General features: G+C 39.1%; 1 long non-coding RNA gene across 1 annotated transcript in view; it reads right to left on the reverse strand.

Moving 5' to 3' along the window:
* Window positions 1–9,142, reverse strand: part of LOC128802315 (uncharacterized) — a 37,193-nt gene extending 28,051 nt beyond the window's left edge. Inside the window, exons 1-2 of the long non-coding RNA XR_008435368.1 lie at window positions 9,071–9,142; window positions 3,665–3,766 (exon numbers count right to left, since the gene is read on the reverse strand). This is a non-coding gene — a long non-coding RNA (uncharacterized LOC128802315). The remainder of the gene's footprint in view (window positions 1–3,664; window positions 3,767–9,070) is intronic.
* Between the last annotated feature and the right edge of the window lie 17,544 nt (window positions 9,143–26,686).

Here is a 26,686-nt window from a genome sequence, read left to right on the forward strand (position 1 = left end):
TGTTGCAGCAGTACAGCCAAAACAATTACTATTAAAAAAAAAAAAATACACCTATACTGTATTAAGCCTCAGCATCAGAATTTCTTTTGTTTACCTGCCAAGAGCAAGAAAGTTCTTTCCACCTTTGACACATCATTTGTTTTCCAAGTTTTTTTCCTCCTGCCCCAAATCCTGTGAGATTAAGTCTAGAGTGTCTTTCAGCATTCAGCTTTACTGCCCCAAGTTTGGCCCCATTGACTAGATGCAGCTCAAAACAGGCTGTGAGTAGCAGGTGCCAGCTTCCCTGCCAAAATTCAATTCCCAGGTCTAGGGGCAGCAATTCCCCTGCACTTCCCTCAGGCTAAGCCAAACCATTTCAGCACCAGCTGAGAAAAGCAAAAATAAATGAAATAAAATAAAGCAGTTCACTACCTTTAACAGGAGAGAAAATCTTTTGGAGCTCTGGACAATTCTTGCACCATATCACCTACTGTTGCAAGTACTTAGGCTTTTACAATATTTTGTTGGTCCATGGCTTCTGCCATTTTGCCACATATGGCCTGTCTTGGTAACAGCATTATCAAGCAATTTGCTCCTGGACTGCTTGCAAACATGCAAAGTAGATGTTTTGCAGACCTTCTAAATCAGACACCTGTGGTCAAACAGCCTGTGCATGCAGGAGGCTGGCACAGGCTTCCAAACCATTAATAGCATCTAAGAGAAATTTAATCCTGTAAAACAAATAATTGTAGATGTGGAATGTATGTTTATGTAAGTGCTCTGAAACAGCAGTTGAGCTTTTCTGAAGTTGATAGTATTTACCTCAGGCCAGGAGCACTGTTCAAGCTCTGTTTGAAAATAATTGGCAGCATGCCCTATATAACTTACTCTGAGAATTAGGTTGCTAAAACACAGTAATAGACATCAATTTCCTAATACCCTTCCAGCTCAGCATTTTTAACACCTCCTCCTTGACCAGCAGCTCTGGCTGACAATAAACTCCTGAGACCTTTTCTACTTATGAAAATGCATTGAAGTTACTCACTGCACAGAGAGCTCAGCAAGCTTCTTCCCCTCCCTTGATGGCTCTGACTGACCTTGGCCTCTCCCCAGCTTCACTTTGAAACTTCTCCTTCCCCAGGTGGCCTCCAAAACCCACCTGGCCCCAGCCAGTCCCCTGACCTCCCCTCCCAGCCCACTCCATGACCTTTCTCCGCCCTTGCCCATGGGGCCCAGTTGGATTCAGCTGGGGCTGATCTGCCCCCACCACATTCCTTACCTGAGTCAACCATGTAGAGCAGCAGGGGATGCACTCAGCAGACAATTTTATCGTGCTGTTAATAATTGGAATTGTTTTAGCTGAACAAAACATGCTGCAAAATGAGTAGGCAGTAATGGTAACTATTATCACTTGCACTATTCATGTGCAGTGACAAGGCAGTATGACCTAACTGCAGCTTTCCTGTAGTTCAGCTATTATAGACATCACAGCTGTGATTTCCAAGAATGGTCTTGGCAGTTTGGACACGCTGCTGCCAAAAATAATAAGTGAATTGCAAGTTCAGTGTCACAGCCAGCTTTAAATATTAATTCATCCTCTGATTTTGTTTACTAAGATCTAAGATCTCTTCTTTTACTTTTCTGTAATCACAGTCTTTGCTGAAAGAGGATCTTGGGGATGTATGCAGAAGGATTCCTTCTCAAAATAGGAATAGTTCAAAAATTAAATCACCCTACCATATAAATGGAGGAGCAAATTCTACATAAAAGCAGAATTAGTATGCTGACTGAAAGCAAACAGAGAAGGAAAAAAAAAAAGAAAACAACTATATGCCTTATTTAATAATGGGTGTTCATTACAGTTTTCAAAAGTGTGATCTCCTCTAGCCACACATTATGGTTTAAAAAACGTGATGCAACTCCCCAGGTGTGGGAGTTACAATATAAACTATCAAGGAAAACAATATATAAACAGATACAAATCAAAACAGAGAAAGACGATCTATTTAATCATTTACATAAGGCTGTAGTACTTTATGAGTTCTCCCAAATATAATTCACTGTAATATCAGAGATTAGTTTTCTCCATAGAATAGTACTTTTAGAGGCAATCATCTACCAATTAGTATTAATTAAGATCATAAAAGTTGAAGTATTGTATAGGAAGCAACTCTCTAGGGTGAGAAACATTAAAGCATCTGTCTGCTTAATGGGTTGAATCCTGTCTAAGCACTCAAGCCCCCCTTCTATCAGCATCCACACTGGCAGTCTCTTGCATCCTGCACTCAACATGGTTCTTTTCCTGCTTCCCAGGAGTTTAGAAATGGAGCCTGAAACACTGATTTCAGACATGACACTGCAAGAATTTGGACCATGTTGCACAATGTGTTGCTGATTACTTTTAAATTCAAGACTGAAAAATATGTTCAAGCTAGGGAATCTGTGGGAAGTTGTGAGCTAGGTACATCTATTGATAGGTTCTTCAGGTCAGAAATGTTCTTTCCCCTTCTAGCAGTCCCATCCTGGAGTTCAGGGTGGTCCCTCCATGCTGCAAGTGTGTCCTTGGTGCACTTGTTATCAGGGGAAAACAAAAAAAAAGGAGGGAAACTGGAAAAAGAAACCAGAAAGCCTACAGATCATAACTGATGATAACAATAGGGAAGGAGATTAAACAGGATCTTTGGTAGGGGGATTTGAGCCACCATCAACCTTGGACATAACATCCAGTAAGCAACAAAGAGCTGACAACAAATGTCACAGCCCTGAGCCAGGGCAGCCAAGCCCCTCGAAGCAAGAGGTGACACAGGGTGCTGATGCCCTCAGTGTCCTGACAGGGGGTCCAGCCCTTCTGTGGAGAGAGAGGTCAGGGACAGGAGAGCAAGTTCAGGAGACAGACAGTTCTCATATATACATATACTGGAGGAATGGGGTGAAAAGATAGATCAGTTTATTTGTAGAAGATTCTAAACCCTCTAATCTGGAAAGGAGAACATCAGCCAGCAGGTTGGACTGCATGCTGGGTGGAAAGTAGTGAGGAAGATGAAAGGGGAAAACAGCAAAAAGAAGCAGCAGCTAATGGAATCAATTTCTGAAAACGAGCCCAAAGAGTTAGAGATGCATGTCCCTGTCATGTAGAGGTCTAAATGTGTAGGAGGAGAGTGGGAGTGGGAGTTCATGCAGGCAGAATCTGATATCCAATACTGTCTCTGTCTATTGTCTAAAGTTGTTGAAACCCCGTCCTAAAGAAAGCATGCTTTTACAGAGATACTCTTCTAACAAGTTCCTCACTTCAAACATGGAACAAAAGAAATTCAGGAAGAAACTTCTTCAAATCATGATGGAAGTAAACACACAATTAAAAGGTGACTGTTAAAACAGGTATCACCTGAGCTTATTTTCTTTTTCTAAATCCAAGAAACAGTGTGAAATCAATATAAAAGAGAGAAAGAGTTCATTGCTAGAAGGTCATTTAAGCAAGGAGCTTCTTAAGAGATGTAAAGCAACTTGAGTATTATGTAATCCCAGTCACTCAGCAGGGTGTCAGAGACCTACTCTCTTCACTGATATCCTCCAGACTATACCAATACCTGAAACACTGCAAAACATTTATTTATGCTTTTGTAGTTTATAGTGATCACAAAGAAAAGCCTTCCCTGGTTTCTAGGTGTTAGGAAACAAATCCTACCCAGTTTTGTGAGGCGATCTCTCCTGTAGATGCTGTTGTGAACCCACAGAGCAGAATCACAAGTTCTGGGCCTTATTTGCAGCCATGTAATCCCACTGCTCCCTGAAGAGAAAACAACACATGCAATGGAGATCAAAAACACATAATGGCAGAGACCCAGATCCCTAGAGACAAACTAACAGCAGAATAAATGCTCTGAGTCATGAAATAGCCAAAAGGGCAACTACTGACAGGAAGTAAAGCCAAAGTCTGACAGAGTTTGGGCTTTTTGGCATTAGCAAAGAGCTTAAACAGTCAAAAGAAATCTTGTTAAACACTTGTTCCTTGTATTTCCTGCTGTTGCATCCAAATGTTATTTAAACTCTGTTCTTTCCTTAATTAGTTTTCAGGTTACAATATAATGTCACCCTCACAGTCAGAATCCTACTTCTCCTTTTATTCAACCCTTTTATTGAGATCTGGAGACTCTTGGTGTCTCATTCCTTCACTCCTATGCAAATATATACATAGATATAGATACATCTAATACCCTGTTATGCATTTTCTTTATGATCTACAGTAGCTGATGTTTTTTAACATGCTATTCCTGTGCTTGTGAATAATGAGGACCAATATCCAGAAATTTTAAGACACACAATATAAAAATATTTACCCCAAATGCTCAGAACAAAAGTACCCTTTAAAAAAACCAGCTACGTCCTGCTTTCTGCTAACAAGCAGGAGAAAAAGAGGTAAAAAAGCTGCACTGATCTCTGGATGCTGAAATTGGCCAGGTCACTTAATCAAGCATCAAATCATTTAGTGTGAACATAAAGGAGAGCTGCAGCTTTCAATTCTTCCTTCAGTTTTTGAGAGGGCATGAGTTAAGTCAGAGTGTACCCAAAAGATAAGGAGGACAGGGATGAAGAGAGAAGCCTTTGGAAATTGCCTTTGGCTTTTGCCTCTTTCCTCACGTTTTCTCCCTCCCCTTTCATTCTTCCACTCATGTTTGTTCTCACTCTGAGCAGCCTCCCTTGAAACTCCACTCCTATACTGTCACCACCCAGCATTCACCCTGCTTGTACCTACTCTCCTCTCCATCTTCCTGGCACATGTGGAGCCACCTGCTCTATTTTATCATCAATCCTTCCCTTAACCTGCCAAGCAAATATGTTAGGAGGGAAAAATAAACATAATTATTGAATTCTCATTGCCAAGCTCCTTAAATGTAATCTTTGCCTGAAATGCAGCCTTCACCAGAGTTTAGCAACACCTTCCTCTTTCAAAAGCATTCATATGCTAGTGGGTTTTGCCAGCACAAGTCTTCAAGGTCCTGCACAAATTAGCAGTAAATCTTAGTCTTCAGATCAGCATCAGCTATAGGCATTTATTATGTAAGCATTACAAATCATATGCACAAGTCTGCCAGTGCTGGAGCCCCACGTATTCCATTTGCTGCCTCAGAAGTGCAGAGTCTCAGTGTGTGCAGGGAGCCACTCTCCTCCCTCCTATTTCCCCTAAAACAGCCAGAGCAGAAAATGTGACCTTCCTCTCTGTTCTACCACTTCCCTCTGACTCCCCTTCCCAAATCTTGGCCAGACCAGACCCTCATCCTTGGGTTCAAAGATTTCAACTGTGGCTCCACCACTGGCACACCTTGAGCATGTTCTGTCTCAGCTGTTACCATCCTCATTACTAAACCAGATACTAGTCACTGCAGACACCTTTCCCACAGCAGAAATCCTATCTGCTCAATGAGCCACGTGGGTCCTGTGGTATTTAAGAGTAAATCTAATTGCTTAGGCTCTTTGAGCACAAATCATAAACCATTATCCAGCATTATCACATCCATGCAGACCATGGCTAGTCATGAGCCATTTGCCTTATCTCCAGCATTGCTCATCCAAACTTTTCTTTTGTGGAATCCTCCAGTCCCTGAAGGTTATGGTTAAGCTGAGGGTTAGCAAAATCCCCCTTTCTTGCCCAGCACTGTTCCATTGCTGTGCCCTCTTTCCTGTGTCTCTTGCCCTGCAAAGTAGCTTGAGAATGAGTTGAGTAAGGCAGAAGAAAATCTTGGCTCAGGTGACTCCTTTCCAGGCAAAGAAGAGCAGCCATGGGTGCATTTTTCCAAGCCTACTTCGTGTTCCAGTCCCCACAAGCAGATCAGATGCTGCCAGAGATGGAGATGGCAGCAGTTGCTAGGAGCAGTTTTGAGGCAGTCACAATCTTCACAGGAGCCACCCTGGGGCAAGTGCCAGACCTCCTTTGCATCACATGAGGTGAGATACAACAAGACTATCAGCTTGCACATCTCTGTAAACACACAGCCAGGTGTTCCAGTCTTGACAAGTGCCACATTGGCTAAGAGAGGCTTCAAACAACAGGGTCTGTCTAAAAACCCTGTGATCTTTCCTGTTTCAATCTCCTTGCTTGGAGGATTTGATATTTTAAGACTATTTTCCTCCCGGCTAGCTGAGCTTGCAGCTCTGCCTTAACTCTCCAGTCAGGATAATGAGACATTTGGTTAGACCTCACCATTTCTGGCTGAGGTTGTACCTTGCTCCAACATTGCAAACTATTTTAAGAGGTGGGAGAAGGGTTTTTAGGAAAGGGAAGCATTACTCATGATTGAAAAGTAAGCAGTTCTGTCTTCAGAAGCCATGGGGGGAGGATATGAGCCTGAGGTTTAGGACAGGAAAATAATGAGATGAAACACTTATCTGCCTTTTCACTATACATCCAGCTTTCTTAAAGATGTTTCTTTCTCTGAGGGAGTCTGAATATGAAACTCTGAGTTCTGCACATTTTTCCTTTACCTCACGGCTCTTATTTTTGCAGCATCAAATCTTGGTTTCAAATTCTTGAACTGCCCATAAACAATAGTGGAAAATTTATGGTGGAGTAAGCACGATATAAAGAATTCATTTCATAAGAATATAAAAGCAAATATTCTATTACTCCCCAAAAAAATGCTCTGTGTGCACTTCAATATTTTCAATATAAAACTGATTATCTAATCTTCTGCATGAACAGTTGTACTTAAAATCAATAGCATTTTTCCATTTTAAAACGTTCATGTTTTGAACTACCTGTACGTTCCTATCATTTGCAATGTAAAGGGATGCTGAGGACAATGAAAAATTTGTTTTCTGTTTGCTGGAACTGAGTGAAAGATCCAATTTCAAGTATGGTTAGTTGCAGTAGCTTTGCCTACCTTCATCCCCTCCACTGCACCCCTCATTCCAGCCTCTTGTCCTTTCTCTGACCTCTCCTTGCTTACTGCCTGTTCTTGTTCCTGGCAGGGGGGTTGGAACTCGATGATTTTTGAGGAACCCAAGGCATTCTAGGATTCTACTGAATGTCCTATTCATTAGTAGGACAGGCAGGAAATGTCCTGCCATTGGTATTTGTCTGCTTTGAAGAACATCTATAACTTCTTGACAGATTGTGTGGATTTTTCCATTAAGAAAGGAACAGATTTACTCACTTCTTTAAAAAAGCACTTTCATCCATTGTTGCTACCTACAGCTTCTTCAAGGCAGGTACTTAAATACTAAGAAGTTTTAGGTCCTAAAAGTTTCTAACAAGCTGAAAGCACTTCTGCAGGTCTTGTTCTCAGATCCGTATCTCCTCCTCTCTCTTCCCTTTCCCTATTGTTAGATGCTCGGTTTCTCAGAAGTGCTATACATGGTGAATTGATGAGCTGTATCTTGAAAATTCCCAACTTTTCTGTAATATACATCTTCTCCAGAGAACTGGCAAGCCTAAAAAGTTTAGCTGCAAATACGTCAGCCTGAACCAAAGAGGCGCAGATTGAAGGCAGTGACTCACCAGCTCACGATGGAGTGGCTTTGTGCAGTCAGGTTTTTCCCACATTAAACAGTTCTAGGAGAAAAAGTTGTGGGGCTGGAGACTATTTTGGGGTTTTTGTTTATGTGAAGACTTCTGCTCCATATTAACCTCTGGTTTTGTACAAAACCAAGTAAACCTAGTGAACCTTTTTCACAAAGAAATATAGTTAATAAATTCCTTACTCTATCGTCCATTTTTTCTTGGAATTTGCCAATATAGGCTCAAGTGTGCACAGATACCACCACCAAGTCCACAAAGGAAAAAATAAAATTTCTGTAAGAGAGAGTGATCTGACAAATGTGCACATTTATTTAAGCCTGGAGAAACTGGATGAGGTGCAAGTGACCATCCTTAACATTGAAAACTTATCTGGTTTCTGATCCATAGTGAAAGAGAGCACTGGCAAATTTCAAATCTTTCCACAGAGAATGGACAACAGATAGTGCAGCTATCTCAGCAACTGGAGGAAATGAAAAATAAAGTGGTTTCACTCACAGTAAAAGTCGAGCCATTAAGAATTTGCAGCCTGTAGTTGGAGAGGGGTGAATGAATGCTTTGTCTCAGAATAAATAATAGCAGCAATGGTCTGTGACTTACATTGGAATACAGTAGTCACCATGCTGGATCACAGTGGTACCTCACCTTTAATCAAAAACAGGCAGAACGCTAAACTGGCCACCTTGGGCTGGAAAAGGACAAGGAAGAGAAGGGCATTTTCTACATTTGGTACTAGAAACTGAACTGTGTGATTTTTGAGGCCAGCACATAATTTTTAAACTAAATCCTACTGTGAAATGTGGACAATTTTAATGGATAGAAAGATACAGTTTAGTACACAATTCAGCAAAAGATTTTGGAGAGCTTTTTTCTGAAAATATTTTAGAGAAATCTAAACATCTTTACCTAAATCTGTGGTCTCTCTAGTTGATAAAGTTTTTATCCCAAATGTAAAACAAAGCTGGCTATTTCTCCCTCCACTGTCTTTTAAATAGAAATGCAATTACTTTTGAGCAACTTTCAGGTACAAAGCCAAAATAAAGAGTGCACAGCATTTTCAAAATTCCCTTATTTCTATGGCATTAAAAATTGATTTCTTCATAAAAGAAGTCCTATTTTTCCTCATTTAATTACAAACCTCTCTACAATGTTCTCAAATACATCAATAGAAAACACTGTACGTGCAGAAAGTTAGAAGTGATTTATAACTACATATAAAAATGATGTGCTTGAGATGTAATCTCAGCCAGGCTGCCAGTGAATTTTCCTAAACAGATCCAGCTTTTCGATATGGCTTAAAGATTGGAGTGCTGAAACAAAATGTAATTTAGCAGAATGGAGAGCAATTCTTTGACTGTACATCACCATTAAACACATCTGTTTCAAAAGGTACCTCTGGCAGCAGCTTCCTTTGGAGCTGCATTCATCGGGGCCTCACAAACACCAGCCAGTTTTGAAAATATTGTGTAGAAGTTGAGATTCTTAAATTGAATTTAACTGAAAGCAGCAGTGAAGGATAATGTAAACATTTATGTTAGGTCTACGGGCCTTCTCTGGAAGAAAAATATAATCAAGTACCTTTAGTGGTCCCCTGCTGTATCCATCACCATTTCTGTGTTTCACAACTGGAACTCTTCCCCAAAAACTCTTCCAGCAGCAGCACCTGCATCAGGAAGAAAGGAGTTAAATAGCCTTAACACATTTCTGCAAGCCAGCATGGTGTCCTGAACCCCAAACTCTGAGAGTAAAGATGAACCAACACCAAAGTTGTCTGTCTCCAAAGGGTTGCCAAGCCACTGATAAAGCTTATGGCAAGATTCTCTTTCATTTTCAAAGAATTTTGTCTCTTTTAAGTCTTGCATCACCAGTAGCTATATTTTAAAAGAGAATGACTACTTCAGGAAAGTTTGAACAACTTTGCTAGAAGAATGTTACACAGGACTGAAGGGCTGCCTGCTCTAGAGACATGACCTTTTGATATGTAAGACATTTGTCTGTGAAAGACACAGTCTGTTACACCAGTCCAGAAACAACGTACACATTTTTTTAATCCCATACTTAGTCCTCTGTCTGTTAATTCCTGTTTTTCTTCACTGGAAATGCTCTGATTGAGTGATTAAATGGCAAGAAAAAGAACTCATCTTAGCAACAGAGCTTTTGCAGAAAGATACTGGTGTACATCATCAACTTAGATGACCAAGAACCAGCAGGTTACATCAACAAGTCTATTAATACAGCAAAAAATGTTATTTGCTTTTAATTCTGAGTCTGAGGCATTTCATTATTTCCTTAAATAAGGCACAGATTGTTCTCCAAATGACTTTGAAAAAAGACATTTTTATCACCAAAATGAGAGCCCAAAATTTGTCATGGGTGAGACAGACAGAGATGTGGAATTGTGGTTATAACTTTGTTGGCAGAGAAGGAGGTAGTTTTACTGCATATTTCTTTATTAATTAAAATAAACATACTTTCTCCTTGAAAGTGGAGTTCAGGCTTTATTTCCAGTCTTAATCCAGAAATCATCCTTTTCAGTTTCCTGATCTGTCAAGGTTTGACAGACAAGTCCTGAAAATTGTGACAAAACCCTGTGGCTTCCATTAGAAGTCTGAAGATAACTCATATCACTCTAATTCAGCTTTACCACTTTTTTGAACTCTTGAGTCACTTCTGACCTTATTGCAAGGCCTGAAGAATGTAGAATTGTTCTTTAAAGTGGATGAAGGGGCATTTTCATTAAATTTCCTTTACTTATGTGACTCACTGAGGAATAATCCATACAGAAGAGCATAAAGCAAATCTTACTATTTGGCCTTCCTTATTGTGCCCTATCTCCTCAGACTTCAACCTTTCAAAGAATGCTAGGGCTAGAGTAAAATGTCCTTCCAAGTAGTTCACAGCCCTAGATGGGAACTTACAGGTTCTTTATGATACAGCATTCATTTCCACAAGAAAAAGTTCTCTTGGTCATGGTTAATCAATGCCTGGGAGCCTAAGTGGTTATAAATATTGTATCCATTACTTGGATTTATGTTTCATAATTGATTCATCCTGAAGCAAAAGAGAGGGGAACACTCACTGACATAATTCTGTTGTAATTCCACTGAAGTTATGTAATTCCTTAACCTTATTAGCCAAACTGGTAGCAGTTTGACATTAAGAAGTGGGAATGCTCACAGATGGTGAGGGCTTGCTTAGCCACTGCTACTTCCACACTTGTGTGGTGTATGTGAGGATACAGTGACTCAGTTTACAGTTTAATACAAACAACAAAAAATCTGTTGAGAAGAAAAAAAAACAATCCCACAAGTGTAATCTGGCTTCTTTTTTTTTTTTTTTTTTTTTTTTTTGAGTTCAAAGTGATTCCTCGTGTGCTATGAGCCAACTAACTTTATATAGTCCTCATGGCAGAAATGGGTCTTTAGGAACAGTAAAGCAATCAGTCTTTCATCCTATTCAACAACCAACAATTTCCCCTTGCCATAAGGTGAGGACAGATGTGGGGGGCAGGCTAACTTCCTGGAGCAGCAGAGGCAGGCACAAAGCATCCACAACCTAATCAAGACAGGCCAGGCAATCTCATCTTTGTGTTTCTCCTGCCCAGTCCTTCTTTAAATCCTCATCTGCAATTAGTGATGACATGTCTCTAATCCTCTTCATACAAGCCATCAGAGGATTGTAACTTCATATGGGAAATGTCAGGGGAAAAAAAATACAGAACAAAAATCCTTCCTTCTTACAAAAGCATTCAATAGCGAAGAAGGAGGAACTAAAAATAAAAAACAGACAGACTGCAAGGGTAGTTTGTTTAGAACTAAATAACTCCAGAAAAACAAGTGGGTTTTTGTTCCTTTGTGGGATTGAGATCTTGTTTGAGGGTGCAGTTTATGCCTGCAAAATTTCATACTGAAGTAGTTGCACTTGTGAGAAGGTATTATCCTCACTAGGTAATAAAAAAAAAATTATAACAATCAGATTTGATTCTAGAATGGAACAGAAGCTTCAAAACTGTCAACAAGGATTACTCACAAAACCAACCATCCTAAATATTTAACTCTTTGTTTTGCTGCCACTTTCTAGATTGCAAAGGTTTCTTTTCATTTTATGGCAATGAACACTGGAAAGGGATAGTTCATTTATACACAGATGATGTCATATAATGCTTCACTCTCAGCAAAATTTACCATACTCAGATAAATGTTATTATTATTATCATCATCACCATCAGTCCTATACAGAGGAAATACATTTTGAACACATTTCTCTTTCTTTCCACTTGTGGCAGGGAGTTTTTGACAGTTGAGCACCGACTCTTTCTTCTTATTTTATGCATTTGCCCTCTGGCCATTGTCAGCCCCTGCAGTCTGAATAATGAATTCCTCTTTATTGCGCTGACAGTGTGCTGTCATTATTGCAGACTTCTTCTCCTCTGGAAGGCTGGTTTGTAAGTTATTTCTGAAAAGATATACTACATATGTGTTTGGGATTTATAGGACTGTACTGATCCATCATTTTCTGGAACATCAGATGCAGCCACTGTAAATTTAAAGAAAAAGAGAATTCTCACCCAGCTATGGATGTCAAGCCATTCTAGGGAGTATTATCCGCTTCTAGCTCCTTGCTGCTTTTGTACAGGAAACACAAACTCAACTCATGGTCACAGAGAGATTTCTGTTTGCCTTTGCAGTAAGATTGTAGTTTTCTTTATGCCACCTTGACTTCCTGCTGCCTTTTGAGAAGACAAAATCTTGTGTGTGATCTTGAACTTAGATCTTCTGCATAATAGGAAATTATGCTGCCAGCTGAGCCTTTAAAAAAACTGTTAGATTCATGGAAAGCTGTTTTTCTTCCATAATTATCCTAGAAAAAGGTACAATTTTAAAAAGTCTTATTTAGCATCCTCCACACTGTAAGAAAGTCACTTTTATTCTTCTCATGGAATTATTGCAGATGCTATTTTTAACCACAAAAAAAGCTTTCCTTCTACACATTTCACAAGATTTTTCCTGTTGTGTTTCACAAGACCAGAGCCTTCATAATATCAAGGTCTCTGCTAAGAAAGGAGGGCAGGAGTTGATAGTTCTGGGTTTTGGTTACTGGCAGACTTCAACCTGCATAACAAATATTCAGACTTGAAGTAGGAGTACCCTGAGGCTTGAGAAGCAATGGAAACAATAAATGTGTTTCAGAGATGGAAGCAGGTCCAGAATTTCTTCTGCTGAACTACTTTCCTAGAGGAAGTTGCTGCCACATAAAAACTGAGACTGCTGGGATTTTGAGCAGATGTGAAAAGATTTTATATTGGGCAAAAAGAGGTTTGGGTTTTGTTCAGAAATATTAAGTCTTCATATGTACAAAACAACTGTAAATCTTTTAAAAGCTTGGCTTCTCTTTATTAAACAAAACAGAGAGTTCATAGGACTTGGGGTAATTCCCCTTTTTTTTTTTTTTTTTTTGTTTATGTGGGGATGTTCTACCATAACAAAAATTACTCTAATTGTAAATTACCTATCAATAGTCCCAAAAATCCTTATTTCTGCAGTTTTGTAATGTCTTCTTCTCTGTCTTCGGCTAATTTAGCACTACTCTAAACCCAGCCTCACTTAACTCATTGAATAGTACCTGGGTTTTTTCTGATGCGTAAAAGAAAGCATAAATCCATATGAACATTGCTTTCCAGCTATGCAAGATTCATCTTGGAGATGTCTGTTCAGTTCCTGTGCTGATCCTCTAGGTCCAGGGTACTTACATTTTAATTAAGCCAAAAATGATAAGGTAATGGTAATGAAATTATAATGATAATGATAAATGAAGAGGTAAAACAGCTCCATCCATGCAGCTGTATCATCAACAAGGACTCCCACATCCTTCCCATTCAGACAAGGTCTTCACAAGAGCTTTAGGCAGCTTGCAAATCTCCCTGCACAGGAGTGGCTGGCAGTACTCCAAACAAGATAACAGGGAGCAAATAGTGATCTAAGCAGCCAGGGCCTCCAGATCCCCTTCAGAGGTCACTTTCCACTTTCAGACAAGAATTAAGTCATTGGATGGCAGTGCCAACAATTAAATTCTTGACTGTGTAACCACATGCATGTCAGAAATATTCCTTTTTGCATTAGAGGACCAGGAGAGAAATAGGGAATGCAATTGGAGATGGCCTGAATGCAAAGAGCTGTGCTGAGATGAAGATGAAAATGTGAAGATGCAGAAGCTGAAAAAGAAGAGAATGGGAAAAGGATAGGCTGAAGGGGTAAAGCATGCATGAAAAAAGACCTTGAGCTTTTGAAGAAACAGAGATTTCTTATTTGCAAAAAAAGCCAAATAAAATCTCTGAGGTGTTTAGGTGCTGCCTAGATGTTCTGATACTTAAAATTTCTTACCTGGGAATGAAGATGCAAGATCTCAAACAAGAACTAAAGCCAGCTTCCTCTTCATCCACCCCTTAAGATAGAAATCCTTCTGAGCATTTTAAGGTGACCCTAAAATTATCCCAGCTCTTGTGCACTCCTGCAGTCTCATTCAGAACAGAGTTTTCCTACATCTGAAGGAGTGTGGTGAGAGAAAAGGATGGAGGCAATGGTTGCAACAACATCTTCCAAACAAAACCAGAAAAAAGGGCCTCTCTGCCTCTACCTCAGTCAGTTACTAATGGTCATCTGGTGGATGTTCAATGAGACACAGCAAAGTAGGTTATTATGTCCTGAGCGCTGCATTTTCCCACAGTAGGTCACGCTGGCCCCTCTCCCTTCTGTCCTTGCCTAGAGAGACAGAAATCTGAATTACAAAGGAGAGCAGGAAAAACAGAGCACAGGCACTCATTTTACTTTTTATACTCTATTATTACTGCCAATAAGTTACATTTTGAAGGTTAATGTTCTGTACTAAGCAGGAGAGTTAATTTTTGAAAAATGTCTTACGTCTACCAGTGGCATGGGTACAAAAGTATAAAAGCTTTTACTTTTCCAAGTTTTTACAAAACATGCAGCACTGATGCTGTAATTCATGATTTGCTGGTTGCTCTCACCCTTCCATTACCAATAATGAAACCAGAACTTCCCAAAGTTGCCCTGACAGCCTCAAGAAGCCACATGACCTACTATCCTAGCCTAGCCCACAGAACCATAGAATCAGTAAGGCTGGAAAAGAACTCAAAGATCATCAAATCCAACCCTTGACCAAACACCACCTTTTCAACTAAACCACAGCACTAAGTGCCACATCCAGTCATTTCTTGAACACCTCCAAGGAAATTAGCCATAATTCCAACAAACATGTCTGTAACCACCCTCAAAACCTGCCCCAAGAACACTCTGAGCTGAAAGAACTCATCTGATACCAAGTAACAGCCAAAAGTTAGCATAATTATATTCTGGATAAATTACCATGTTATTTGATAATGTGTGAAAAATTATTAGGTTTTATCCTTTTTTTCCCAGGAAATCAATGACATTTCCTTATTTCTTTTGTCACTTTGTCTTCTTTTTATTCATTTTTCTCACTGACTGCTATTCTCCTTTGAAACAAGAACTGCTTTTGTTATCTGATTTTCTACATTTTAAGCACATTAGCTATTTAAAGATTTTATATTTAAAATTAAATCAGCCTACTCTTGGTAGAATGATATATTTCTGCACTTCACAGTGCAGACTTTTCACAGTGCATATTCTTTTGCATTATGTTTCCTCTTTAGGCAGTTGCTTGCTGTGAGACACTGCTAACTGGGGAAAAAAAAATATATTAAAGTTGGGAGAATGCAAGAAACAATGCCTTGCAGTTCAAACATCACATACTCTGGCATGTTTATCTCTTTAGCTTAATCATAGCAGGTTAATACTGTGCAATGCTGAGTGCCCCAGGCTCCTGCTGCAGCCAGTGGGAGTTGACAATTAGCACCTGACAGATGCACTCGGGTGCTAAAAGCTTGAGACACACTAAAACTGCTGGTTTGGCCAAACAGCACAGGCTTCCTTCCCCCTTTCCTTTAACTGGTCATTTATCTTCAGGAAAGTACAAGTCAGGCCTTTCGATTTCTTGAGTTCCTCAAGTGGAGTCGATTTCTGGTGTGTCCAATCCTGCAAGGCCCTTTCTGGTCATTAGCTTGTTCCAAAGTATTTCTGTCATCACCAGCTATGCTCTTACGTGACCTCTGAGCGGGGGGGAGCTCCTGGCACTGGTCTCTAAGCTTTTAAACAATCATTCCAGTTATTTGAAGAGATCCTGAAAACTACAGTTTAGGCCTTTCTGAAAAATCTTTTTCTTCCTCTGAAGCAGACATCATTCATTGTCATTTGCAGAGCCTATATTATGGTTTTTTGCTTTTTTTGTAGGTTTTTGGAAGTATCCAGTGTTGCTAAGGCTGATTGAATTCCTACTACCAGTCCTATTCCCAAAGGCAGCTTTTCTAAGGTGATTCCTGACACAGGAGATGGTGAGTTGCTTTTTACCCTCACACACAGAGACTTCATACATGTGTTTGTGATGTACCTGCTTTAGAGATCAAATTCATTTGGTTGGGTCTTCCATAGGGATTCTGCAAAGCAGGATGAATACAGAGATTTGCTGACCTCTGCCACATTGACCTTCCCTTAAAGTAATACAGGAGGAGAGAAAAGTCTGCACTGCAAAAAGCCTCAAGTGGGAGCAGGGAAATGCAGCCAAGTGAGGGTTGAGCTCTGGGGTTATTGAAGGCTTAATGGGGCAATCTGAGCACACTCAGTGCAGTGGAAAGCTGCAGAGCAGCCAGGAAAAGATGTCAAAGAGGACAATCAGTTGAGAAAAGGAGAGCAGTGGCTGACAGAAGGATGAGTGAATAAATGAAGAATGTCCAGCCCAGTCTGAGAAATTCAGGCACCACAGAAGAAGCTTAATCTGCAGTCCTAGATCTGAGCGACCTTCTCCACAGCCTTGGACATTTAAACACTCAACATCTACTTTAACTGAGGGGAAAGAAACAATGGTGCCAATATAATGCTTCATTGCACAGATATATTTTAAAGACTTAACCTTTGCAAGACATTTTGAAGATGGAAAGCCCAGTAGCACAATGATATTTTGTGAGAAGACTTCTCTCCATTTTTACATTAGCCACTGTACGCCTGATTTTGTTTCTGGTTTTGCCTTGTGCAGTTTTATGAAGTGACTTTTTCCATAGCCTAATTGTACAACAAAGATGAAATCCCAAAATCCTTGTTTCCTGTAGTCATTCAAATACAACAGCCTAACATTGATAATGTTTCAGAAAGGACAATTGGTTTGAATACAAAAATGTTTAAAAACAGAAGGATAAAACTTCCTGCGACAGTATCAGGAGAAAAAATTGTCATTTAACACAGAGACATGTGAATAATAAAGCAAAAAGAAACAAAGTAAATCTTCAGCAATCATTTAATTGCCTGAGCAAATGAACATGAAATATAACATGAAATTTCATGCTCATAAATGAACATGAAAATTCCACATGTTGAGACAGAGTCGTGTGCCACTGTTTGACATTCAGAGACTTTCTAGCTCTTTTTTTTTTTTTTTTTTTTTTTTGCTAGAGAAAGAAAAAGACCCTTAAGGCTGATACGTTCCCGTGTTCAGCTCTCCTTACCCACAACTATATCTACACAAGTTCTGACCCCTATCATCTCAGGATTGTGTCCACACTCTGAAAGATACAGCAAATTGCACTTTAAAAGTCTTGCAGTAAGAGGCAAAGACAAGGTTGCTGCATTTGTAATAATAGAAAAAATAAAAAATGTCACTGGGTAGCTGTAAAATAGATTAAAGTCACCCAGTTGGTTCATGGCACTGTTAATGAAACATACAGATTTTAGTCAAAAATAGGTCAGAATAGGGCCAGTTTCAGCCCTTACAAGCCTTTGCTGCTTCCATGAAGAATATATACAGAAAGACAAAGTTCCCAGACCTGTATTATTTCCTACTTCTAAACTGGATTTTACCTGAGTGAGGAATTCCTCCAGCTGCCATCTGTACACTTCATAGAGAATAGGAAGACTTTTATACTGTATCTGGGAAGTTCAGCAGATTCAGGTGTGGGGAATGCTTGGTTTGAAAGCTTCTCTTTCCTTTATTCTTGTCATTTTTAAAACCTATTTTCTCTCTTCTAGTTACTGGCTTTTCTGTAATGAAAGAGAAATTTTGGCTGTTCTTTAATTCTACTACAATACCTGTGGTGACATTAGAGAGAGAAATTACCTGGTAGGAGAAAATGAAAGTGAAGTATAAACAGGGCTTCTGTTTCTGATGGAAATGGTTTTCCTGGCTGCATGCTTGTTTCCAAAAGACAACGACAGGCTGGCAGCTTGGAGAAAACAGGTCTTGACAGCACATGTTAGTGAGCCAAGCATTTTCTAACACCTTGTGCCACACAAAGCACTTTCATACCATCTGTGCTCCAGCAGTGAAGGGTTGTTCTGTCCCCGGCAGAGCCTTTTGTCTTTGCACAGTCACGGCAAGCAGAGAGCAGGTTTACAACACCTGTCTGAGGCTGGATGTGTGTCAGCTCCTCCTGCAAACCCTCCGTGTGTCCCTGAGTGCCCACAGCCTGCCAGGAGCACCAGCACAGCTCAGCAGACAGGCAGAGAGGAGTCAGATGGGAACTGGTTTGCTTGTTTAACGCTGCCTTGGCTGGCTGAAGATAAGAAATAAAGATGGGAGGGAGAGGAGGAGGGAATGCAATTGAAAGGCAAGCACGTGCCTCATTAGTGCTCACTATGCAAGTTCCTTTTACTCTCTATAATATTTTTCAGCACCTTTTCAAATATTTCTTTTCAAAAAAGGATTTTATAAGGACAACACATTTCTAAGATAAATAAAAGTAGCATAATCTGCAACTTAAATAGAGACTGGGAGGGTAATTAGGAAGCATATCTTGATTACAATAAATTGTCTTCTTTGAGCAGCTCTGACGTTTGTCATTATTAAGTTGTAGGTTTCTCAGTGTTGGAAGAAGGGAAATCATTAAAACTAACACTTACATAAGTAGCATAAAGGATTATCTCTGATATCACTATCACAGGTTTTGCGCTAATAAACACCCATATGCCTATGGCAGTTTAAAAGTAACTGAGTTGCCAAAATTTTATGTGATATGTCAGATTAAAAAAAAAAAAAAAAAACCAAAAGGCAAGATATCTGGAAAGAGAAAACAGCCGCTCCCATGCAGTAAGTAAGCCCTAAATGCAGTCTCTCCTTTCAGTATTGTCATCTTTGAGGCTCAATATTTTTCTCATTATCATGCCTTTTTCATAGATTTTTTTTCTTACTTTAATGAATTTCTCAGGCACATAGCTATTTTCTTGGCTATCTTGCTTCATTATGCTGATGGAAGCAGCCTTTTAATTTAAGACATTATTATTAAAAGTAATGCATGAAAGGCTTATCTGAAAGATATATTGGGTTGGCAAGAGATGCAAATCAAAATGCAACTGTCTAGGTACTCAATTATATATTTTAATGGAAGAATTTGAGAAAAGCTCAGGCAGGAAGGAAAAAAGTACTTATCAGCATCTATCAATTAAATTACCAGCATATTGGTAGACTATTCCTATATCTCATACCCCTCAATAAGGCTGAGACTGAAGCTGGGTCAGTGGACAGCAGTTGGCTTGTGAAATCTCCATCTTTGGAATACACAGACAGCAATTTTTCAGAAGCACAAGATATCCCTGCATTTTTTTCTCCCATGGATTAAGTCCTTGCATCTTCCAACATCTGGTAGGCAACTTCATCTTTTGTAATCCATGTAAACTTTTACCATCTACTTGCCTTTGAATGGACTCCATAGTTTTTTTCTTTGGTGTCTCAGGAGATACTCTCTGTGACTTAGGCTGAATGTGTGCTCCACAGGAATGCACATCCCCAGTGGAGTGATGCATCCACTGGGGCACTCATCAGACATTCAGCTGTCCCAGCTATATTTGGGACAGCGGAATGTCTCATGGGGGTTATTTTTAGGTTTCAAATTTGCAGGGCTTTCCTTCTCAGTTCAGTACAACACAAGTGACTGAAGTTTACTGAAGAGGGCAAGAGCTCCTGCACATGAGCAGAGAGGATGCCAGTGAGTTTAACCCCTGCAGTGCCCCATGGAACTCAGCCTTAGCTCTTTGGAGCTGATATGTTCCTTACTGCTCAGCCTCCTGGCAGCCACATCAATCCAAGACCTTTGCAATGCAGCAGAGGTTGCAGGGATCTCTGTAATGCTGGGATCTGGGATCAAGCATCCTGAACAAGTACAAGATCAGAAAATAGGCACACAGACTCTTCTAAAACATGAATGAAGAGTCTCTGTAACTTAATCCTTCCTAAAGGGGAATGTAATGCAGATTTTAAGAGCCAGCCCTTAAGCTCACACATTGCTGTGCATGTAAGGAAAGCAAATGTGCTCTGAAAGAAACCTCAAGGTCATGGAGTACTCTGCTTCCCTGTAGAAGCACCTCCAGCAGGACAGAGAATGAGCTTGTCATCTCACTCTATAACTGATTCATACCTAATACACAGCTTAATTTTATTCTTTTTTAGTTGCTGTCCATCTTTTTATTTTACAGCACTCTGTCAGCTGAAAACTGGCTTGATGGTCAAACAAAACATCACCACATAAATATTAACTTTTCTCTATTTGTAGTGGCTCAGCTTAAACAATTTCTGAAGTCTGTAGGCAGCAACAATGCTGGGAGTAGTAAGTTTTGTCTCAGCACTGAGCTAGAGCTCATCACAACTTTTGGATCATCTACTTCTATTTCTGATCTCTGTACCTGCACTCTTTTAACATATGCACCAATCTAGACTTTTAGCAGCAGCTTAACGAGAAGTCATCATGGCAGATAAAAGTTTAAAAAGGAAAGCTGAAATGAAAGGAAAGTTCAGATTTAAAATGGAAAACTGAAAAGAAGATAGGCCCTGCTTGCACAAGGGTTTCATTTTGGCATAGTTCCCATTAATATAGAATAATTGCTTCAGCGGGGATTTTTTGTTCAAATATTTAGAAATTTGCCTGACATTCACTCAAATCTTAACAGCCTTAGCTGCATTCAGAAGGACTGATAATTTAAAGATTGTTTTACTTTCATACAATAGAGTTAATTCAAAGAGTTTTATCAAAATTTTCACCTGTTAAATTTGACTTTGAGGTTATTTTAATTATACTGGAACCTTCTAACTTGTTTTAAAAAGTCACTGAGATGCCAAACTTCAATCAGAAATTCAGGACAATTGGTACAGACACTGAGGCAGAAGAAGAGGACCTATCAGAAGACTGTCCTTAATGAGATTTCCACAAGACATCTGAAAAGATGACCTTTGCCAAGTGCTTCTTTTATCATGTATTGCCAGAAATATGTTACTTCTTTAGGTTATGTATCTGCAGTAGAGTCTATCAGCTAAAATCATGCAAGTTGTAATTCTGCTGATGGCAGTGCACTCTGGGGAGGACAATTTTAGCTACAAATGAATAGGGTCATTTACAGTTAAGGGAAAGCAAGTTACTGCTACTTCAGTAAAATGCATACACTTATAATAATAGGGGGAAGAAATGCTCAGACTTTGAAAATGTGTTTTTTAAACTGATGGTAACTGCAATATATTTAATAAGTTTGTGTCCTGTTTTGAACACAGTGTTGTCATCACCTAAACATGTTTAGTTGAATTAAACCAAGCTCGGTTATTGCAGATAGGGTGGGTGCAGCAAAGCTCAGCAGATTCACTTTCTAAAAGCTCAGCAAATGAATGCTCAAATTTGGCATTTTAGTCAGGACCTAAGATACAGTAGTAAAGGTTTTTTTCTTTTGCACTTCCATCTACTTCAGGGAAGAGACAGTTTTCCCTTTCAAAAATGTGAGATTCTCAGGACACTAAACACCAGGACTGTGCTGTAGTAGGATCTATTAAAACCTACTGGAATCTATTCCTGCTGACTATTACAACAACAGCTTTCCCACCAGAAAATTGCCAAATATCCCTTATTTTCAGTCAAAGTTTAAACACTTAGTACCTGCAAATAAAGGTTAGAATTCAACTAACCAAAGGTAGACATCTTGAACCAATCATTCCAACTTTCTTTTTGCAGTAATAGAGAGAAGCAGACACTGGTAAGGTACGTGGCATCTGGTGTAGATAGGTCAGCACAATCTCACCCCAGTATTTGCTTCACTCCTTTCCCAAAAAAGGTGCCTAAAGTGCCAAAGAGTACCTGTCTAGCACAGATTGCTTTTAGCTTATGTAGACACATAAAAGGAGGCGAGAGGAATTCTGCTAAAAGAAGCTGAAAAACTTAGAAAATTACAGTTTCACTTCCCTTCATAAAAACAGGTGCATGAAATTTTCTCACTCAGTAGGAGTTGGTGACTTCAGGAAGAGGAGCTTATCAGAAACATAGGAAAGAAAAAGTGTGGGGGGGGAAAGCTTTAATTCACAGGGTAGATTAACATAAGAAAATACCTTTTGCAATGTCCCCAGTGCAGGGGAACGGGTAGCATGGTCTGGAAACGCTGGCAAATCTTTAGTGAGCAGCAAATTCCATGGGTTCCTGTGTGTGATAGCTGTTGTCTACTTTTAGTGTCCTTGCTGCAGAATTTTTGACAAGGTCTGTGTTGTTTTGAGCCTTGTCTCCCATGACAGCTAAGGGCTATAATCCATAAAAATCAAAGCTTGCATGTAAATGTTGTCCTGAAAGAGTGTGTTTTATTTTATCTGAGCCTGTAGTTAGAAACTTTTGCCCTGGGGTCTTTCAGGTCCTTTCTTGGAAAGAAAGATCAATATTTCTGTAGAGAAAAATACAAGGCAGCCACTTGAAAATATTACTTATTCTAAATACAGGATTTCTTGATGTGCCTCTGACCTAGAGCAGTTTCCAAAGATTAATCTGCTAACAAAGAGCTGTTTGACAAAACAGGATCCTTTGGAATCAGCTGCTGACATGCTGGAGATGATGGAGCACCTACGAGACTTAGCTTGGAGATGGAATGGAAATACAATGCATTGAGTTTTTCCTATGAGGAAACAAAACTCAGCACTGGCATTCTTTGCAGAATTCATTTCTCAAAAATCTATGAAGTCTGTACTAAGCCTGTACACCTTGTGAGATTTTATTTTTCTGTTACTCAGATTTAATGGAGCTTCCACAAAGATGTCAAGGCCACCAGCAAGGTCATCCTGTGTCAGATGTCAGGGTCATAAAAGACAGCTAAAATTTCTCAGCCAAGAAAAATATTCACAGACATTTTACATTGACAAGAACAACTTAACTTTTCTCTGTCTGCCTCTGAAAAACATGACTGCTGGAATATTCTAACATATATTCCCTGGAAATGTTTCTTTCTTCTTTTCCTATGCTGAAAAGAAAATAACCAAAGGCTGACAGAAATTTCAACCAGCTGGTTAAGGTTAGCTTAGAAAGTACAGAACAATAGAGAAATAGGGTTTTGGAATGGAAATTTTGAGACAGTGATCATCAGATCTTCACCTATCCCTGCACCAAGCTGGAAATTTAGATATCATTCTGTACTCCTTCAATGAGTTGGTATTTACTTGGCCAGGCAAACAAAGGTCCAGTTCTCTGAGGTCTGTTATGAGAATAGTATTTCCTTTACTTTGGAACAGGATTTGGTTTTAAATTATAAATATGTATGCTGCTAAGCTGGACAAACACACACATGCCTTCAGCTGTATCTGAAGGAGCAGATAGGATAGCAAAAAAAAAAAAAAACTCAGAAGATTGCCTGCTTAAATATGATTAATAGTAAGGCAAATTGCATCAGTAAGCAGTTTACATTTTGTTATTGCAGCTTACAAAAAGGCGACCCTAAAACACAAAAATGCTCTGTTTGACCAGGAGGAGACATTAAACCTGTATTTGAACTTCATGTCTTCAGATATCTTGGTCATCACCTCCACAAAATGATTGCTAAAGTTTAGTAATTAGCAGTTATTGCACTGATTAATTACGTAAAATAAGGAAGCAGCTGAGAAACCTGCTGTAGATTCAGGCTGGTATTTAAATAATAGAAATGGACTGTTTGGCAACAAGTCTGATTGCCAGATGCTGAGCTGCTGCTCAGAGAGATGGATTTTGAACTGACCCATAAGAAGAAAGGGCAAAAATTGACAGTTTTGCTGTTCTTGCTCACTAGCACAAAGATATTGCTGGGTTTGGTCTTTTTTCTTTCCCATCTCTTTCACTGCTTTAAGACCCACAAACATAAGCCCCAACCTTCAACGCTTGCAATTTATGTTTCAAAATGATAAAACAGTTCCATTACTTGGAAGCTACAAACATATGTCATAAATAGGCTCAGATTAGCTTAATTAATTGATGCACTGAGTAAGCTGTGAATGTATCTGAGGTACAAAAATGTGAATATGAAGGTCTGTATGGAATTACCCTGGAGTGGTTATTTGCTCCTAATTGTGTTACTGCAGTAGTGCCTCAAAACCCAGGCACTCGTTATTAACAAAAACACAATAATAAGCAGTCCATTTCCTAGAGAGCTTTCACTATGAATAGACAAAGTGAAGGCTTGGGGAAAAGTGGTTTTAAAAACATTTGTGGTCTTTCTTAGCCAGATGAATTGTAACAATTTAACTAAAGCCCTTCAGAAGCTGAAGTTATGCCAGGCAATTGAAGGCCACATAGGCTGGGATTTAATAGTTTACATCTGCTGTCCATCAAATAAACCTTCAGTTGTAAACTTGCAGCCCTAAGAATGTTTCCACAGGCAGCTGTTTTATTCTATACCTAACACATGGATGTTCCCCTACCCAGCTGTCCTCAGGTTTCAGCATCCTGTGGTGATCAGTGCTGCAGTTTTAATAATTTCATAGCCCGGGTCTCATGAATTCAGTAGTAGGGCGTGTGTGTTATTATCAAAACCATGCTTGCAGGTACCTTCTCTGCTTCCACTGAAATTTCTCTGTAACTTGTTTTGCACAGCTAAAAGACAAATTTGCAGCTTTGAGCCTCAGAAACTGCATATGCATTACAGAGAGTTGAAAAAATACAGGAGAGGCTTTTGCTTGCACATTTCATCTCTCAACAGTTCTAAATCACTTACCTACAAATGACTTACCTTCAAATGATCACTTTGCTAGTGGAAATTAAAATTCAGAAACTTTCTTCAAGTTTAGGATTCTCCTCCCCAGTGGTGAGCATCTGGGAACAGCCAATATAGTTACAACCCTGAAAATGTATATATGTATTATAAATGCATATATGAAACTTTAAAGAAGTCTGATACAACTTTATAAACTGTAAAACAACGGTATAAATTTTACTTAAGGTAATATGAACTTTGAAAACTCTTGCTGGAACTGCCCTCACAATGGCATTTTAATGCTGAAAAAAAACCCAAATGTATTTGGTTATACTTTAAAAGTAGGAAAAAAGAGCTTTCTTAGGAAAGCTTTTAGAAATTTTAGGACCAGAACAGAAGACTAGCACTTACATGAATTCATTATCTGCTTCAAAACAATTTATTCAGAGGCAATGGAATAGAAACAAATTAAAATGTCCCTTTAGATTTCACTCAGGAAATATATTCTTTTATAGGTCTTTGACTCCAACCTTCTGACAGCTAAAATTAACTTTGCATTACTGAAACAGATAATGTGCTGTTCCTTATTCTATTCAGAGATAATACAGTAAATACTGATTAGGTTTAACACATGAGGTTTAGAGCAGAAACATTTCTTAATTTATATTAGTTTATCTTTGTGAATGATGTCTAGCTGCCCACTAGGCTTCACTATTTCAAAACTTTATTTAAAATCAACATGTCAGCTTTAATATTTTTTTGTTATGGGTTTTTTTGGTTTGTTTTTTTTTTTAGTGCTTCTATGTGTATGCATTTATACAAATATTACATTAAGTCACTAAAACTTAATAATAAACATTCTCTTTATTTCCGGCTGCCTGCCAGACAGCTTGCTTGTACAGGAAAAAAAAAATACATCCTATTTCGGATTAAATCTGTTATGTGTTTTCAGGGAATGTAATAATCTTCATACAGTAGCAGAAAAATGATGACTTTATAGTGCCATAAAATGTGTCCTTTTCCCAGGATTTTCAAGACTGCAATATGTAGGTTAATACAATAAAATCCCAACTACATAATGCGGCTCACAGTGATGAGAATGATGTTAAGGCACCATGTGCATTATAGCTAAGGGGAATGGTTTGGTGGCTTTTTTAAGCAATCCTGTCCCTTTTCACTTTTGGGAAGGCAGCTTGGTCAGTGCACAAATTTTTATGTCACACAGTGCACTTGTCCAACACCCCCAATCACTTATTCCAAAGGCTCTGATATATTTCTTAATTAAATCTTGACAGTGAAATTGTAGTTTATGAAAACAATCCATGGTGGTTTGCAAGCCAGTGTCTGTGCATATTAAACAAGCACTTGACCAGATTGGGTTTTTTACAGTTCAGTCAGGTATGCCTTGAAAGCATTATCAGGGATAAGTGGTGGGTATTTGAATAATAAGCACTCTATGTGTGCCTCTGGGATGAAATACAAAGCTCCTCAGGCAGTCTGCAGGGCTGTAAAGCTCAGTCAGAACGTTTGGTATTTTGTTCTGCTGCAAGCAGCCACAGTTTACTTAGACACCAAGCTATTTTCCTGATCCTTTTTTTCCCCTGGCAGCAGTGGTGCCTCATCAGCCCATGTAGCCAGAGGTGTTATTATTCCCATTCTCTCTAGCTCCCCTCTCTGACCTATATTCACTCATCTGTTTGTTAGTCTTTCACTTATAAATAGATTTTAAATGTTACTGTGTGATTTCAAATTTATGTTAATAGATAACACCACCCACTCCTACTAAATAGAAATACTATTTTTCACCATCTTATATGCTTAGAGCCATAATTAAGATAAATTTCAAGCACACTTAAAACATCTCAGTCCAAATGCATGCACATTTCAGAAGTGCTCTTATTAGTAACTTGGTGATAATTATTTTCTTCTTTCAGTTAGAGATGAATTTTATTCCTGAAAAACAGAGTTGCTTCTCAAAGGACAAAGTTAATCTCCCCATTTATTTGAAATCCTGCTTTTCATTTGAAACAGTGACAGTTTTGACTTTGGTTGCTCTGTGGTGACTCCTGTACATATCCAAATGCACCATACAAGACAATGTTCAGCAGCATTTTTTTCAAGGTTTTTCAAGAAGCCAAAGGGGTTGGAAGTGTAGTACCTCAGT

This window comes from Vidua chalybeata, chromosome 2 (genome assembly GCF_026979565.1).
Source record: "Vidua chalybeata isolate OUT-0048 chromosome 2, bVidCha1 merged haplotype, whole genome shotgun sequence".
Taxonomy (NCBI): domain Eukaryota; kingdom Metazoa; phylum Chordata; class Aves; order Passeriformes; family Viduidae; genus Vidua; species Vidua chalybeata.